Below are 17,876 nucleotides of genomic sequence, written 5' to 3' on the forward strand. Positions count from 1 at the left end.
GTTATTATTGTTTGGAATACATACAATACAGCAAGACATTAAACTATTTTATTAAAACGCTAGCTATGCAACCTTGTTACAAACTTAATATAAAAATAAAACAATAAATATAACTTTTACACCGTAATGATCTTCGTTAAAAATCACGTGGTTATAATCGAAATTTACCTAGAATGAGCAATATTCTGCTTTTACCTACATGGTAGGTCCACCAACATCTTCCCCAAAAAGAAAAATACAAAACCTCCTTTTAAAAAATTCAAAATATTCTGAAAAATCATTAAGGAATATCCCATTAAACAACATGGTCAAATGTTTATACTTGACATTGTTAATATCTCATACAAAATTCTAATACTCCATACGTTTTGTTTTTGATTAATTAATTTCGATGGATATAGTTGATGACGATACCATATAAAAGCACACGTATAAAGTAACGTTTAATTTCAAGTCTAATTTTTAATTTCATTTCTGAAGGAATATACCATTTAATTTCATATTTTTAAAATAGTTTAGATATAAATATTTTGGTTACATCATTACATTATTTGAGACTGTGTATCTCTGATGTTTAACTCCATAAAGTTTCCCTCGATTCAATTTTCTTTCACATAGATTTCATTAGTTGAGATTATATATCTCTAATGTTTACCTACATACATAAAGTTGCCAACAACTCTTTTTCCTTTTTTCACGTGTTCATATGACTATGACTAGTAACAAAGAAAACATTTTTTCAAAGCATGTTTGATATTTGAAAATGACCTTTGCTCGAATCACTTATGGTTTTCTTTCAATGAAGTTGGTGCAATATAAATATCTGCAATATTATTTATAAAAAATGTATTTTTTTACAGTGTGGTTTAAGCATATTGGGTAACCATTACATCTATGGGAAAACAAAGAAAACATTTTTCCAAAGCATGCTTGATATTTGAAAATGATTTTTGGTCAAATTTTTATAAAAATGTATTTTTTTTTTACAGATACTTGCGACCATTATATCTATAGGAAAATCTGAGCATATCAATCCCGAAAGGAATCTTGTAATTTTTCAAAGCATGCTTGATATTTGAAAATGACCTTTGCTCAAATTTAGAATCACCTATGGTTTTCTTTTAATGAAGTTGGTACAATATGAATATCTGCAATATTATTGATAACAATTTAAATTTTTTTTACGCTGTGGTTTACGGATATTGGGTGACCCTAGGAAAATCAACCCCGAAGGGAATCTTTTAATTTTTCAAAACATGTTTAACATTTGAAAATGACCTTTGCTCAAATTCAGAATCACCTATGGTTTTCTTTCAATGAAGTTGGTACAATATGAATATCTGCAATATTATTTATAAAAATGTATTTTTTTTTACGTTGTGGGGACTCGACCAATTAAACTAACCCTTGTGACTATTTATAAAAATGTATTATTTATATATATATATATATTTAATCAAGTTGATGTATGATTTATTTATCTCATCTAAATAGAGTAACTACTTGTAATTTCATAAGAAATTAATCAATATTCTTAAAAAATAATCCATCATAAAGTTACATGCATGTTTTGTATTGTATTTATAGTTATTATAAAACTTTTTATTTATTAAGTGATAGTTTGCTTATCATTGATGTTGAAGTTACATGTTTTGCATTGTATCTATAGTCGTTATAAAAAAATTATTTATTAAATCATAGGTTGCTTAGCATTGATGTTGAATTTATATTTGTTGTTTTTTTTATTTACGTTATTGTAAAAGTTTAACATAATATGGATTTAGGCTTAGATTATCTGAATATGGAAGTCTAACAATAACATTAGATTACTATGTATTATTAAGCCTAACATTGTATTTATGTTATTGTTATTGTAAAAGTCTAACATAACATGGATCTAGGCTTAGTAGTTTAAAGTGTTTTTTTATATTTATGTTATTGTGGAATTCTTTAACTTGAGTTAGAAGGTCAAGAAATTATTGAGGAAATTATTGGAGATAAGCATGAAAAGCACTAAAAATGGAAAGCGTTGGGTGTGGAGCCTGATTATTTTCTGTATTCAAAGGTATCGCTGCATTGAACCCCAGTTCGAAACATTGCCGCCCGTAAAATATTCGCTACAGGGGGATCTAGGGGGGGTAGCTGCGACCTTTTGGGAGCCCCCCCCTGGCGGGGGGTTTCGGGGGTAGCACCCTCAAAGCTAAGAATAGATGTAAAATTGCCTTGTAAAGTGTTGTAATTTTGTAGTCAATCTGGGCCGTTCATTAGGCGGAGATCTAACGGTAGAAGTTATGTTTAATTTAGGGGTTTTTTTGCCCTAGAAGGCAACCCTTCACTATATATGAGGGAATTGTATTGTGTCTATATAGATCTGTATTCTGAGTGAAGAAGAGAAAGGAGATTGAGAGCGAAGAGGGAGTTCCAGCGGATCTATTGTAGGATGTATCTCTTCATTTTGCTAGATAATATAAAAAGAAGGACTGGAGGTTTCTCCGTGGATGTAGCCCAAACTGGGTGAACCACGTATATCTGTGTCTCTCTTGTTTTATGCGTTTTCTGTGTTTATATTTTTGCAATATTTTATGTGTTCCATTGCTCTATAATATATAATTTTCTAACAACTGGTATCAGAGCCGAAGGTCTATTTGGCTGATAAACTCGCAGGATAGAAGGGTTCCTAGTTCGAGTGGGAGCAATGGCGGAAGATGGTAGGTTTAGGGTCGAAAAATTCAATGGCCAAAACTACCAGCTGTGGAAGATGCAAATGGAAGATTATATGTATCAAACAGATATGTACCTACCATTGAGCAGAAAGGCAAAGAAGTCGACGAGTATGACAGACACAGAATGGGATATTCTTGACATAAAGGCACTTGGAACGATACAGCTGTGCCTAGCAGCGTCGGTAGCATTTAATATTTCAAAGGAAATGACAACAGAGGGTTTAATGTCGGCATTGGCCAAACTATATGAAAAACCCTCGGCCTCAAATAAGGTATTTCTTATGAAGTGTTTATTTAATATGAAGATGTCAGAAAGTGGATCTGTTGCAGACCATTTAAATGATTTTAATACAGTTATAAGTCAGTTAAGTTCTGTAGGGGTAAATTTTGATGACGAAGTTAGGGCTATGTTATTTCTATGCTTATGGCCAAAAAGTTGGAATGGTTTAGTTATGGCCATTAGTAACTTTGTCTCTGGATCTAGTACTTTAAAGTTTGATGATGTTGTCGGTGCAATCCCTAGCGAGGAAATGTGACGGAAAAGCTTCGGTGAGACATCAGGTAATGCTTTGACTGCAAAGACTAGGGGGAAGAAAAATGGAAAGAGGAAAGAGCCCTGGATATCGCAGTAAGCCAAGAAAAGGCAGATCCAAGTCTAGATCAGGGATAGTGTGCTGGAAATGCAGGAAGAAAGGACACCTGAAGAAAGACTACAAGTCTCGAAAAGGAAAAGAAGGAGATGCGCAGCAAGAAAACAATCATGAAGCGAATGTAACAGGTGATGTGTTGCAAGATGCTTTGATTCTTTCATTAGAAAATATTATTGATGCCTGGGTGGTAGATTCAGGGGCCTCATTCCATGCCACACCTGATAGGAAACATTTTTATGATTATGTTCAAGGAGATTTTGGACAGGTTCGATTGGGTGATGATAAACCCTGTAAAATCATTGGAATGGGTACAATTTTCATAAAACAACAAAATGGAAATCAATGGCTATTGAAGGAGGTAAGGCATGTTCTAGATCTGAAGAAAAATTTGATTTCAACAGGGCAGTTGGGAGGTGAAGGTTGTGTAACTACTTTCACAAATAAAACCTGGAAGGTCACAAAAGGATCCCTGGTAATAGCAAAAGGAGAAAAGGTTGGTACATTGTGTTTATGTAATGGTATTTCTAATTTTGTTAATGCTCTAACCTCTACAGGAGAAGATATGACATTGTGGCATCATAGGCTCGGGCACATGAGTGAGAACGGTATGCAGATTTTTCACTCAAGAAATTTGTTGCCATGTTTGAAGCATGTTGATTTAAAATTATGTGAGAATTGTGTTTATGGAAAACAGAAGAGAGTCAGATTCCTTAGAGTTGGGAAAGAAAAGAAGATCGAAAAATTAGAGCTTGTGCATACAGATGTATGGGGACCTGCTAAGGTATCATCTATTGGTGGCTCTCATTATTATGTTACTTTTATTGATGATACAACTAGAAAAATCTGGATTTATTATATTTGAAATAAATCTGATGTATTTGATACTTTCAATAAATGGAAAGTTTTGGTTGAAAATGAGACAGGAAAAAGGTTGAAGTGTCTCAGATCAGATAATGGAGGTGAATATTGCAACAAAGAGTTTGATAGGTACTGTTCAGAGAATGGAATTTGTAGAGAGAAGACAGTTCCAAGAACACCACAAGAAAGTGTCGTGTCAGAAAGGATGAACAGGACAATCATGGAGCATGCAAGGTGCATGAGATTACATGTAGGATTGCCTTTACAATTTTGGGCAGATGCTGTTGTTTATCTAATAAACAGAGGGCCTTCAAGTTCCTTGGATGGTGGTATTCCAGAGGAGGCATGGATAGGTAAAAAGGTAAACTACTCTTTTTTAAAGACTTTTGGTTGTGAAGCCTTTGTCCACATTAACAAAGAAAATAGAACAAAGCTTGAGGCAAAATCAAATAAATGTACCTTTATTGGATATGGTGTTAATGATTTTGGTTATCACTTTTATGATTATGAAAAACATAAAATCATTAGGATCAGAGATGTCATATTCAATGAAAAGGTTTTTTATAAGGATTAGCTGCAAGAAAAGAAACAGGAAAAAGAAAACAGAGAATACACAGTGCTTGACAAGATCACAGAAAAAGTGATGGTGCCTGAAAATCATAATGATCAACAGCCAGAACAACAACCACAACAACAACAAGCACCTCAAACACCTGAAAGTGGTGTTAGAAGATCTACCAGGATAAGTAGACCCCCTGAACGATACTCTCCTTCATTATATTATGTATTGTTGATTGATTTTGGTGAACCAGAATGTTATGAAGAAGTAGTACAGGTAGAGACTAGGAAGAAGTGGGAGCAAGCCATGAAAGAAGAGATGGACTCCTTAGCACATAACCAGACTTGGGACTTAGTCAGGTTTCCTGCAGGTAAAACAACATTGCAGAATAAATGGGTTTACAAGTTGAAGGAAGAAGATGGAGGTAGAAAAAGGTATAAAGATAGACTTGTGGTGAAAGGGCTTGCACAGAAGAAGGGTATAGAATTTGATGAGATATTTTCTCCTGTCGATAAATTACTTCAATCAGAACTATTTTAAGTATAGTAGCAGTTGAAGATTTGCATCTTGAGTAGTTAGATGTAAAGACAACCTTTCTCCATGGGGATTTGGAGGAAGAGATATATATGTAGCATCCACAAGGATATGAGGTAAAAGGGAAGGAGAAACTAGTGTGCAGGTTGAAGAAGAGCTTGTATGGCTTAAAACATGGTCCAAGGTAGTGGTATCTAAAATTTGACAAGTTTATGTCTGAACAAGGTTATACTAGATGTCACTCTGTTCATTGTGTTTATCTGAAAAAAAAAATGATGGCATCTATATTATATTGTTATTGTATGTAGATGACATGCTTGTTGCAGGTTCTAACATGTAGGAAATAAATGTTCTCAAAAGAAAATTGGCAAACTCATTTGCAATGAAGGATTTGGGTGCTGCAAAACAAATCCTTGGTATGAGAATAACTAGAGACAGGATGAATCGCAAATTAACATTGTCTCAAAGTGAGTACATAGAAAAGGTGTTGAAAAGGTTTAATATGCAGAATGCAAAACCAGTTAGTATACCTTTGGCTAGCCATTTCAAATTAAGTAAGGAGAAGTGACCCAAGACTCAGGAAGAAATGGCTCATATGTCTAATTTTCCATATGCATCAGTAGTTGGAAGCTTAATGTATGCAATGGTTTGCACAAGGCTTGATATTGCACATGCAGTGGGAGTTGTAAGCAGGTACATGAATAATCCAGGAAAAGAACATTGGATGGCAGTGAAGTGGTTTCTCAGGTATTTGAGAGGTACCACAAATCAAGAATTATGCTTTGGTGGTTCGAACATTGCTCTACAAGGATATGTTGATGCAGATATGGCAGGTGACAAAGATAACAAGAGGAGCACTACAGGATATGTATTTACTGTAGGTGGAACAACTGTCAGTTGGGTTTAAAAAATCCAAAGTGTTATTGCACTTTCAACAACAAAAGCAGAGTATGTTGCTACTACAGAGGCTAGTAAAGAAATGATTTGGTTACAAAGGTTTCTGGATGAATTGGATAGGAAGCAGGGGTTGGGCAGGTTATACAGTGACAGCCAGAGTGCCATACATAAAGAACTCTACATTTCATTCCAAGACTAAACATATACAGCTCAAGTACCATTTCATACGGTCAACATTGGAAGATGGACAATTGAAGCTAGAAAAGATACACACTAGCGAGAATCCTGCAGATATGTTAACAAAAGTTGTAACCAGGGAAAAACTGAGAATCTGCTCAGTTTCAGTTGGTCTTCAAGCATGATGAAGAAGATGAGAAACAACCGGGTCCAAAGTTGAGTCATTGTCTAGCAAATGAAGCAGCGCTGGAGTTGCTATAATCAGTCTCTAAGTGGGAGATTGTTGGGTGTGGAGCCTGATTATCTTTTGTATTCAAAGGTATCGCTGCATTGGACCCTATTTCGAAATGGGGTGGCAATGCCGCTCGTAAAATATTTGCTGCAGGGGGGTCTTTGGGGGGCAGCTGCAACCCTTTGGGAGCGCCCCCCCCTGGCGGGGGGTTTCGAGCGCCCCCGAAGCTAAGAATAGATGTAAAATTGCCTTGTAAAATGTTGTAATTTCGTAGTCAATCTGGGTCGTTCATTAGGCGAAGATCTAATGGTAGAAGTTATGTTTAATTTAGGGTTTTGCCCTAGAAGGCAACCCCTCGCTATATATGAGGGAATTGTATTGCGTCTATATAGATCTGTATTCTGAGTGAGGAAGAGAGAGGAGATTGAGAGTGAAGAGGGAGTTATAGTAGATCTGTTGTAGGTTGTATCTTTTCAGTTTGCTGGATAATATAAAAAGAAGGACTGGCTATTTCTCCATGGATGTAGCCCAAACTGAGTGAACCACGTATATCTATGTCTCTCTTGTTTAATGTGTTTTCTGTGTTTATATTTCTGCAATATTTTATGTGTTCCATTGCTCTGTAATATATAATTTTCTAATAGAAAGTATTAAGTAACTAATGAATCAATGAAGAACTCCCTTTGTGTTGTACAAGCCCATCGAGGCAACATTGTAAATGATAACAGGCCCCACCTCAATAGGTCGAAACACATCATATTGTTTTATGTGTGGATGAAGGAGAAAAGTTTTCATCCTTGCACTATTGGTAACCTAAGAAATTTTTTCCTCTAAGTGCTTGTTGTGTAAAGCAATTGATAAATCAACCGTAATGATAAGATAAATGCTCTTGTGGACTTTAAATCTATGACATAAATCTTATTCACTGAAATAGAAATGATGATGGATAAATTACATATATATATGTTCTTTCCTAATGAATGGACATATCAATCTATGTAATACATGTTTATGATATGAGATGGAAAATTTGGTTGTGATGAATGGGTAACATACAAATGCTTATATGTTGATCTCAATGTTCTCTTATGATGTGTTTTCGTGATTTTGAGCATGGGACTAAGAGATACTTAGTCTTGGTTATATTTAATGTTTATGGTTGTAATAGGCCTTTTTCTAGAAATATGTTATGTATGACAATGCAGGGAAGGTAACGATAATTTTAATTACCTTTCTAATTGCTCAAAAAGACAATCAAGAGATTGTGCATTTAATTGTCAACCCGAGGTTCATATGGAACTTGTGAGTTACTGTGCACTATATATTTAGAACACACTTTCTACTTTCATTGGTTTGGTTTACAATCACAGTATCAATGATTACTTTTGTGATCGGAATATTGAAAACTCACAAGCTTTAGCAAGGTTCTACAAACTCCAAAGTCCAACCACACTTGCAATCAAATTCACACTTTACAATAAAGTAAAGAGCACACTTGTGTGAAATTAAATTCTTGCTTGCGTGAAAGTAAATTCGCGCTTGTATAAATTAAATGACATAGGCATAAAGAAATTGCTAATCCTTGCGAAGATGATCCATGCCTTTACTCTAACCAACAAATGTAATCATCATGTTGGGCACATTTATTTAACAACATGATTTCAACCCAATCCAAAATACAAACATTTGAAAATAAATCAATTAAATTAAATTGCACAAGAAGGAATATCTAAATTACATAGCACTATGTTCTATTGGAGTGGTCCCTACCTCCATAGAATCGAGTTTTTATATTATTCTATACCAATACTCGCAACATTGCTAATAGGAATTAATTGAATTAATTGAGATAATTAAAATAAATCAATGCAAAGGGAAATTAATACATTTAATCACACAATATGGAATTCATAAAACTACAATTAAAAATTAAATCTCAACAATGAATTATTTCATTATGGTTCAAATATTGCTCTAAGCATCACCCTTTATACATTAATATCATGTTGTCTTTATACATGAAAGAATAATTTATAAAAAGGAATCGTTACAATGGCTAACATGATCCTTTAAACGGACGTATTTTCCTAGCCAACATTCCTTGGAGTTTTTCTTGTTTAAGAAACATTTAGCTATGATTTCTTGGATTTATTATTAAAGATGAATGGAGATCTAGTGGCCAAATCATTTCTATTGAAGTGGGAAAGTTTATAAAACAGTCGTAATAGTAAATATGGGTTTTATTTCTTTAGAAAAATGGTTATATCTCTCCAATCATGCCCATTTTTTAAAATCTTCTCACCTGTTACTCAATTTGGCTCATTATGCACAAAACCCATGTTTTATAATTTTCAAACTCATCTTAAATTGCCTAAAAATCGCATCAAACTTGACTTCTTAAAAATTGTTAGAATTGCAGCAACGTAGTTAAAATCACAACAGTGTAGAACAATGTTGCGAAGTTACAACAACATGCAATAGTAATATTTATAGCAACTGGAGTGTTACTGGAGTTGCTGCAAGGTGTAATAAGCTTTTGACATTTGTTTTTGAGGTACAAAAAGGTATTTGATGATTGTTACCTTACTAGTATCCACTTGAATCCCTTTTGAGGAGAGGAGATGTCCTAGAAAAACTCCTTCATTCATGAGGAACAAGAATTTTTCATGACTTAAGGAGAGGTTTATCTCCCCACGTATTTTCAAGGCCTTGTTAAGATTGGAGATATCTTATTGAAAGTCATTTACATGGGGGGTGAAGTCATCCATATAAATTTCTACTGAATCATGTACCAGATAAAAAAAAACCGTTAAGAACATCCATTTGGAAAGTGGCAAGGCCATTACATAAGCCAAATGGGAAGAATTTATAAGAAAAAAGTGCCATAAGGACAAGTGAAATTGGTATTATCTTGATATTCAAGATTGATTTGAATATGATTATATCCACTAAACCCATTCAAGAAGGAAAAATTATTTTTCCCAACAAATTCATCAAGGACTTGATTAACGAAAGGCAAGGGAAAATGATACTTCCTTGTGGATTTATTAAGTTCCCTTTAATCGATACAAATTTTCCATTTTCCATTCTTTTTGGGAACAATAACCATAGGAGATACCCATTCACTATCTAAAAGTGGATAGATGAATCATGCATCAAGTAGTTTATGTGATTCTTCCTTGACAATGTCCTTTAACGCATGATTCATTCGCCTTTGAGGTTGGAAAAGAGGTTTGTGATCTTCTTTTATGTATATGTGATGAGTGCATATATATGGATGTATACATGTTGTAGCTGCTACAAAAACCCACCATTTTTTTTACCTCTTCAAATTTCGGGGCCCCATCAATTTATCAAAGGATTAAGGTCAAAACCTTTAAGTGTTTGTACTTGTCATAACCTTGCTTGAATTTTGTCCGAGAAAATTGTAGTCATATTTTGTAAGCCTAAAGCACATTTATTGAAAATAATAGCCACATCTTATATTTGTAGCCTTACCTTTGAGACTTATCACATTCTCCTACTCCTTATCACATCCTAAAGTGTGAGTGAGTCAACTTGTGGCAAGTTATATAAGGGGTTCAACCCTAAAATTCATTTCATTATTCATTTTTCCCTTCATGAGCTTCACGCACTTTCCCTCCATAGAACTTTCTTCGTATACCTGTGAATTATAATTTTGTCACCATGTCTTTACTAGGTAGGACTCTTTCCTCTCACACTTAAAATTTGTGATATGAATGTGTCTCTTGATTTACGCAATTTTGTCATTGTATGTCTTTTGGTCTTCCGCAACTATTGGTATTCTTGTAAATGGTTAATGCATATATATAAGGGTATTTCCATTTTGAATGATATATATGCGTAACCTTGAACTAAACCCTTTTTATACCTAACCATTTTTCTAGACTCTTCATTCACTTGTGAATCTCGACTACGATTTGCCTGAGTCTCAATTCACCTATGTCTCGACCCCATTGCACTCGCGCAAAGAAAATCTTCAACATTTCGTGGCTATCATTGTTAACTTCAAATGTGCTTAATACACTTATTGGACTTCTTTGTATCACATTGGAATAATTTAGATTTATAACCTTATACCCTTGCTTGTAAGAAGAATGAGTGCGCTGACATTGAACCCCTCACTTTGGCTTGTCGCACCCACATAATGTAAGAGCATAGCCTTAAGACCCTACCTCTACCCAATCCAACTGCGCTAAAACCTTGAGTCTTTGTTCACATTTTTTGTGCTCACGCCTCATATTGACGTAGCCAAATCCTCTATTGTTGTGAACCCTGACTGTGATTCATATATGCTTCTAACCTTTGGTGAGCACCCTAGTGCATCTTAGTCTCTTAGCCCAGATCCTTATAGCACTATGAATCATGATTGTGCCAAATTACAAACCTTGTCTCTATCCAATGCGATTGTGCCTAGTGAACTGTGTTTTTATAGTGAAAATACATAAATAAAATAGAAGGTAGAATAGATATTTTTAGACTAACTTCTTCTCTCTACAATGAATGAATTTGAACTTCCATGAATAGTAGATCTTCCATACATTAGTATATCTTCATCTATGAAAAGCATGCTTCCATTGACAAGAAAATGGCTTGTAAGGCAAACAACAAAAAGTAGCATTGAAGGAGTGGTAAACAGTGTTAAGCCTAAGATGTCAATCCTCAAAGACACAACTTGCTTCATTGAAAAGTCAATATCCATATTATGGCCTACAATATTCGAGGAATTCATCATAAAATAGATTCTAGAGAATGATGAAGACAAAGATGTTTACATCAAAATCAAGAATTCCATATTTCATAAAGTTGGTGCCCAATATCTCTTGTTTCCTTATGTTGAAACGATAAAGTGGATTCTATAGCAAATCGACCATGAGAACATGATAGTCTGAAGCTCAAAAGGCTTACTCTTGGCTTCACATCAAACACATGACATTCATATGTATTACAATATTCCCAAGCCATAGGAATACCTGAATTCCAAATGGTATGTCCGTTTCAAGAATTCAACTAAGGAAATCCTCAAGCCTTGGTGGAAAGAGCCAATTAAATTACAACAAATTCTTCATGGTATATATAAGACCAAGATTTTGAGGAAAGTGTATAAGAACATGATGGCTATTTCTTTTAGAATTTATGGGTGAGAGAACCTTGAATTATTCAAAGAGAAATGGATTTACATGGTGCACCCTTGTGCCACCAAAGGGATTATCTTCAATTGGTCAGATATTATAGCCATTTCATTGCAAATGTGTTGCACAAGCAAATAACACAACAGAGGGTACCATCAACTAGAATTTTATATGTCTTCTTATTTTCTAGATGGAATATGCGCAAAGAATGAGTTCCTTGGAATGGAGTGGAAATGGGATTTTAATAAAAACATATTGCCAGTACCCATATATTGTAAAGTACTCTGGGAAACAAACTATAGAGGTCTATATGATAAGATCAATTAATTATTCATTTCAACATTATACCATATTCTATTTGGTATTGAAGCACAATTTATGTCAAACAAAGAAAGGGAATCTCTATTATACATTGCAAATTGATTCACACCTCTCATTGGGACATTTATCAAGGCCTTTGGTGCATACAAAAGGCCTCATATTTTACCTTTATTTATAACCAACAAGGTAGTGATATGGGAGGTTGGTTACCATCTATCCATAGGGTTATCTGGATCATTATATAAGGAAAAGAAATCACCATGGTTGATCATCCCACTATACATTGGATCATACAACTTAAAGAACTTAAAATAGGAAGAAGAAAAAATGAAAGAACTGGAGCTCCTTAGATTCGGTGAAATGGGATATCATCATATGATCCTAGAGGCATAGCTACCCATCATTATGTAAAACTTGGATATATTAGATGTGTGCCTTAGCTTCTTTGGAAGAGGAAGAGAAATTCAAGAATTATTACAACACTACCAAAGTGATTGAAGCGGGAAAAAAAGTAGGCCCATCCAAGGTAGCAAGTGTCCTAGATGATCAAGAAGGAGGAGGCCAAGAGGAAATGGATATTCAAGAAAAGGTTGAATTGAAGAGGAAGCAAGAGCAAGAAGAAAAAATAGGAAGGAATAGGAGGCTCAAATCTGACATAGATTCAAAGAAAATAGTGGAAGAAGAGAATATGAGAAAAGAGAAAGAGGCACAAATGAAGCAACAAGAAGAAGAAGTAAGTCAAAGAGAGGAGCAAGAAAAACAAAAACAAGAGGAAGTGAAAAAGAGTAAAGACAGATCAATAAATAAAAAGTATGAAGAATCTTTAAAGAAGCAGTAGGAAGAGGAGGAGTGGAAGAGAAAACAACTTGAAGAAGAGGAGACAAAGAAAAGAGAGAGGAAGAAATGGCAAAGAGATTAGAAGAAGAGTTAATTTCCAAAAACCTAGTTGACAAACAAGCATAGGAGATCAAATCAAGAAATGTGAAAGTGGAACCAATAGTAGCCACCTTGAACATTTCGCCTTCAACTCCTGTCACAAGAGGAAATCTCCCACTTAGTGAGATGGGTATCATGATGCTAGGAGAAGAAAGTATATTAGACATTTCTAAATTCACTTTTGATCAGTTCAAGCTTTAGATCACTCAAGACAGAAGGAAAAACTTTCCTAGTGAGCCAGATCATCCTATCTCCATCAATCTAGAAAGGGATATCATTATAGACACAAGAACCAACCCAAAAGTAATAGTTTCAGCGAGTACAGCCTTCATAGTAGCCACCAAGAAGAATATTGATTATCTATCTCTAGAAATTAAAAATTTGAGGAAAGAGTTGGCTAATGCATGACAACAGAATTAAAAACTCCTTATAGAGAATCAAAGTTTGTCCACTATAGGATCCAACAAGGAAGGTTTACAATCAGCTATCCTTGAAAAGCTGAAGGAATTAGAGGAAATGATGAAGAGGGTGTATGAATAAATGATAATATTTTATAAAGTAATGGTACCTATAATTGAGATACAAAAGGAGTTGCAAGAAAAGGGGAGAATATTGAAACTTGATCACATGGCTATATATTTAATTCAAGAATGGGGTACCAAATACTCAAATGCACCAGCATAATTTCCTAAGAAGGGCAGGGTAGAAGTCGAGATAGATAGAGTGGAAATGAAAACAATTTTGTTATCCCATGACTAGCTAAGTAGTAGCATAATTGATACCATATCATCCTATCTGAAGTTGCATAATGGATTAGAGGCCCTGGTCTGAGTACACAAGATACCTTTTGGTGGTGTACCTAGAGAAGTGAATCCGAGAGAAGAAATCAAGCGAGAGCTATGAGAATAAATGGATGCCATAAAGCATGCTACTATTAAAGAAGACTTTAAAGTAACCAAGGAAACCATTCTTCAATATGTTGGAGATCACGTCAAATTGCATACCAAATTGACAATGCTTTGGAACAAGCTACAAGTGGATTCAAAGATAGTCTTTCCAGATACTTCAGAGTAAATAATAAGATATGAATGAGAGCTAGCGTAGAAGGTGAAGGAAGTAGTAGTTGAGTATAAGGCATGGTATGAGTATGTCACTAAATATATCCATATCGAAGTTCCAGAGCTACTCATTGCACAAATTTTCACATGATTTTTTTTTTTTCATAATTTTGGTTATAATTTTGTAAATGATAACTTTTATAATTAGAAAATGAAAAGACACATAGAAGTTAAAGAGTCATGACGGAAGTCCAAGAGTCATAAGGGAGGTGAAAGGTCACATCATTTCTTATAAGTAGACCCTCATGGACAAAGGAAAATAATTTTTTTGTAACCGCCCCCTCCCACATTTACCCAAATTCACACGCCTTCTAGCGTAAACATGAGATGAAGAGTTACTATGACATGACCTATCCTCCATGCTCAAATCATGGAAGTGGGGCCAACAAACTGAAAACTCACAACATTTCTCATGGTTACAGGACACTCAGGGGCCAAAGTACCACCCCAGGTGACCAAACCCTGAGTTGGGGCACTTTTTCACTGCCCTAAACCCACAACTGCATGCATGACAAGGCCTGGGTGTAGTTATAGCCCTCCAACCACATGCACAACACTTCCTGAGTGCGGTTATAGCGCAAAATCTCCAATTCATAGCGTGTGGTCTCGAGATCTAAGCCACCTTTCCAAGCCAACCTCTAGATAGTTGCCCAAAATTGCTTGTAACTTATCAAAATGATAAATAACATAATTACAAAGATTTTCATACAAAAATTGAACAATAAATAACCTAAGACATGCCTACTCCATAATAGACATGTCATCAAACACATGGAAAACATGTATGCTACAGGTCATGAATGCATATATGATCATATTAGGTTGAGATTCATCTAAGAATCATCAAGAAGGCTCTATTACCTCTCCACATAGTTGCAAGAACACTTATCAGTCCATACAATTACTAACCAATCAATAACTAAACAGTTCATGACAAGAGCCATAGATGGTACACATCATAAATCATGCTTATAACCAACATATAACCAGAATATTAACCATGACAAAATATCCATCAAAGAAACATAATAACAAGTACAATTACTCATGATTCACAATAGAGAAATATCTCTTATTAACATATGCAAAAGCTAACCAAGTCAGGGATTTCCACATACCATCCAACCATAGATTGAGTTGAACCAAATATTCATTTCAAGAAATCACCCCCGTGCCATATTCCAAGCATGAATGATGTATCTCATGGGATAAACCAAGACATAAAAAGTTAATGGAATACATAGGTTAAACCACCTCCACCCTCAACTACCACGATCTCGCCAAAATCGGTCAAGAGATCACAAAACCAAAAAAAACTTTGATGCCTCAGAACTCTTTCACTATCCCTTGAGGAATTTTCCTGTCTCCACCCACCTGTCGACGACTTCCCAGAGAAAACCATCTACACCACCAACCCTTGGGAATTTTTTAGAGACCACCTCATCCATATCCAAAACCTTCTAGCAATCTAAAGCTCAACTAGAAATGAATCCCATCACATCATGGCTATCTATGAAATGGCAAGGAAAGGTTGAAGCCATTGTCAAACTTGGAAAACACCATGCTAATGACATCAAATGAACAAATGCATGTACCATGCATTCACACCTCATCTAGGAAATCATAGATGAAACTTGTTACCTACAGAATCCTCCTGTTGAAATTGTTGATCCAACTTCTCCTTTCTTTCCTTGATTGTCATTTTCCTTTCTTTGCTTTCTTGATTTCTTTCTCCTCTTGGTTCTCTTCCCTCTCTCTAAAACTAATTTCAAATCCAAACTAACAAAAAATTGTGTGTTATGTGGACTCTACGACTACAGATAGAAGTATCTTCCCTAGGCCTCATGGAATGACCTAGAACAAAAGAAAGACAAAGGCACTCATGTTTTTATTAAAGTAAATATATAACAGGATGAATCCTACCTGGAATCCTTTGCTTGAATGCTCCAATCACTATTATTAGAACCTGCACATTCAGATAACACAAGCCAATTATCCACGAAATCTATGTAACATCATCTAATCACTTAATTCAATAGATCAAGATATAACTGGAATATATGAAACCATAACATCATATATAGGAAAAAAAAACTCTTTGCATTAATAGAAATGGAGTGAGTTACAAAATCCAACCCCTATCTTTTGGATGGCCATAAATATATATAAAGGGAGGGTAAGTTGGGAGTTCTTATCCATTTACTAATCTAGGGCTTCAGATCCACTCTTGATGGGAGGATAGGATCTAAGGGTAAGGGATGAAAAATCAAAAGTAGGATAGGATAGGTTCGAGACTTTTATCTCAGGTAAATGGTTACAATAGATCCTAGAAGTTTTTGGAAGAAGAGGCTTTAGGATTCTCTCGCGTTTTCTTGAATTTCTAGAAGCAACATAGGTGCATAGTTGAGAAAACTATAGGTGATCAACACAGCCCATAGTGGAGCCACCTGGTTCTCAACGCTATCCAGTAGGAGGCCAGGGAGCGTTGGTCCTTAAAATCACTGAAACAAGTGTCTTTTAAGAAGAAACTTAGGGATAAGAATGAGTCATGCTTAGGGCTTTATGCTATGATGATGAGAAGGAGGTCAAAGGGTTTTGATTGATCCTGTTGAAGTCTTATTGACCAGATGTGACAAAATGGCCTATAATATATCTCCCCCTAAAGTGAAAAGTTAGAAATGATAGGTGATGACTAAAGTGCTTTACCTTGTGACAAGTCGGGATCAAGAACAACCAGCGAGATCATTATCTATTACAATAAATTTACATCATGATATCTTTGTTGAGGGATGCATACCCATACTCAGCACATAAGCTAACATTACATGTAAAATTATCAAAATACACATCCATGGATGACTGATGGTGGACCCATGACTGGATGAATTCATGTATATCATGGTCATCATGCATTGTAATCTTGTATTATTCCTGAAATCGGGGCCCAGATGGATGAAACTAGATCTGGGGTCTTCTATCATGTTCCCGTGGCCAACCAATGTATGAGTCTAACCATGTGAATTAATGAGATGGAGTCAATCATGGTAGACACCATGTGATTACTGGCCAATGATGTAATCCGTTAACAGGTGCGAGAGAAACCACCGATGATGTTAATGGCTCTCAAGTTACTCTAGTACAATTTGTAATGTATGAATAAATGAGTTGATGTTGAACACCACACAGAATATTTTGGTCAAAGGCCAATGATGTAAACATGTTGCAAAGATTGGGGAAACTTTTCATTGATGTATGTAAGAACCAAGGTACTAAGTGTTGTTTCTAAGTCAGCTTCCTGGATAATGAGATAATGTTGACATGAAGAGACCCATTGCAGGAGGGCCTTGATGTATCCCGCATTAGTGACACAAAATAGGTATGATGATTTGAGACATAATGACCAGAATGATGTTGATATAGAACTGTATCAGCAAAGGCAGACATGGAATGAAAGCTTAAGAGTATTGTAGAAGATATTAACTGAATTAATTCTCTTGAACACAGTGGTGACAATGAAATGAGTTGGCAGCATTGACCCAAAACCAAAAGCAAAGGCTTTTAAATGGTATGATAAACCAAAAGGCAAGCATATTACCCAACCTAACAGCCACATAGATGAATTGGAAGAGTGTTGTGTTCAAGAGTGACTCACTGCCATTAGAAAAATGGAGTACCATGTTTTCCCAATTTTCCCAACCATATTGGTCAATACCTCTTT

This window comes from Pinus tabuliformis, chromosome 8, assembly GCF_031772625.1.
Source record: "Pinus tabuliformis cultivar Carrire ecotype Pingquan chromosome 8, CPIR1, whole genome shotgun sequence".
Taxonomy (NCBI): domain Eukaryota; kingdom Viridiplantae; phylum Streptophyta; class Pinopsida; order Pinales; family Pinaceae; genus Pinus; species Pinus tabuliformis.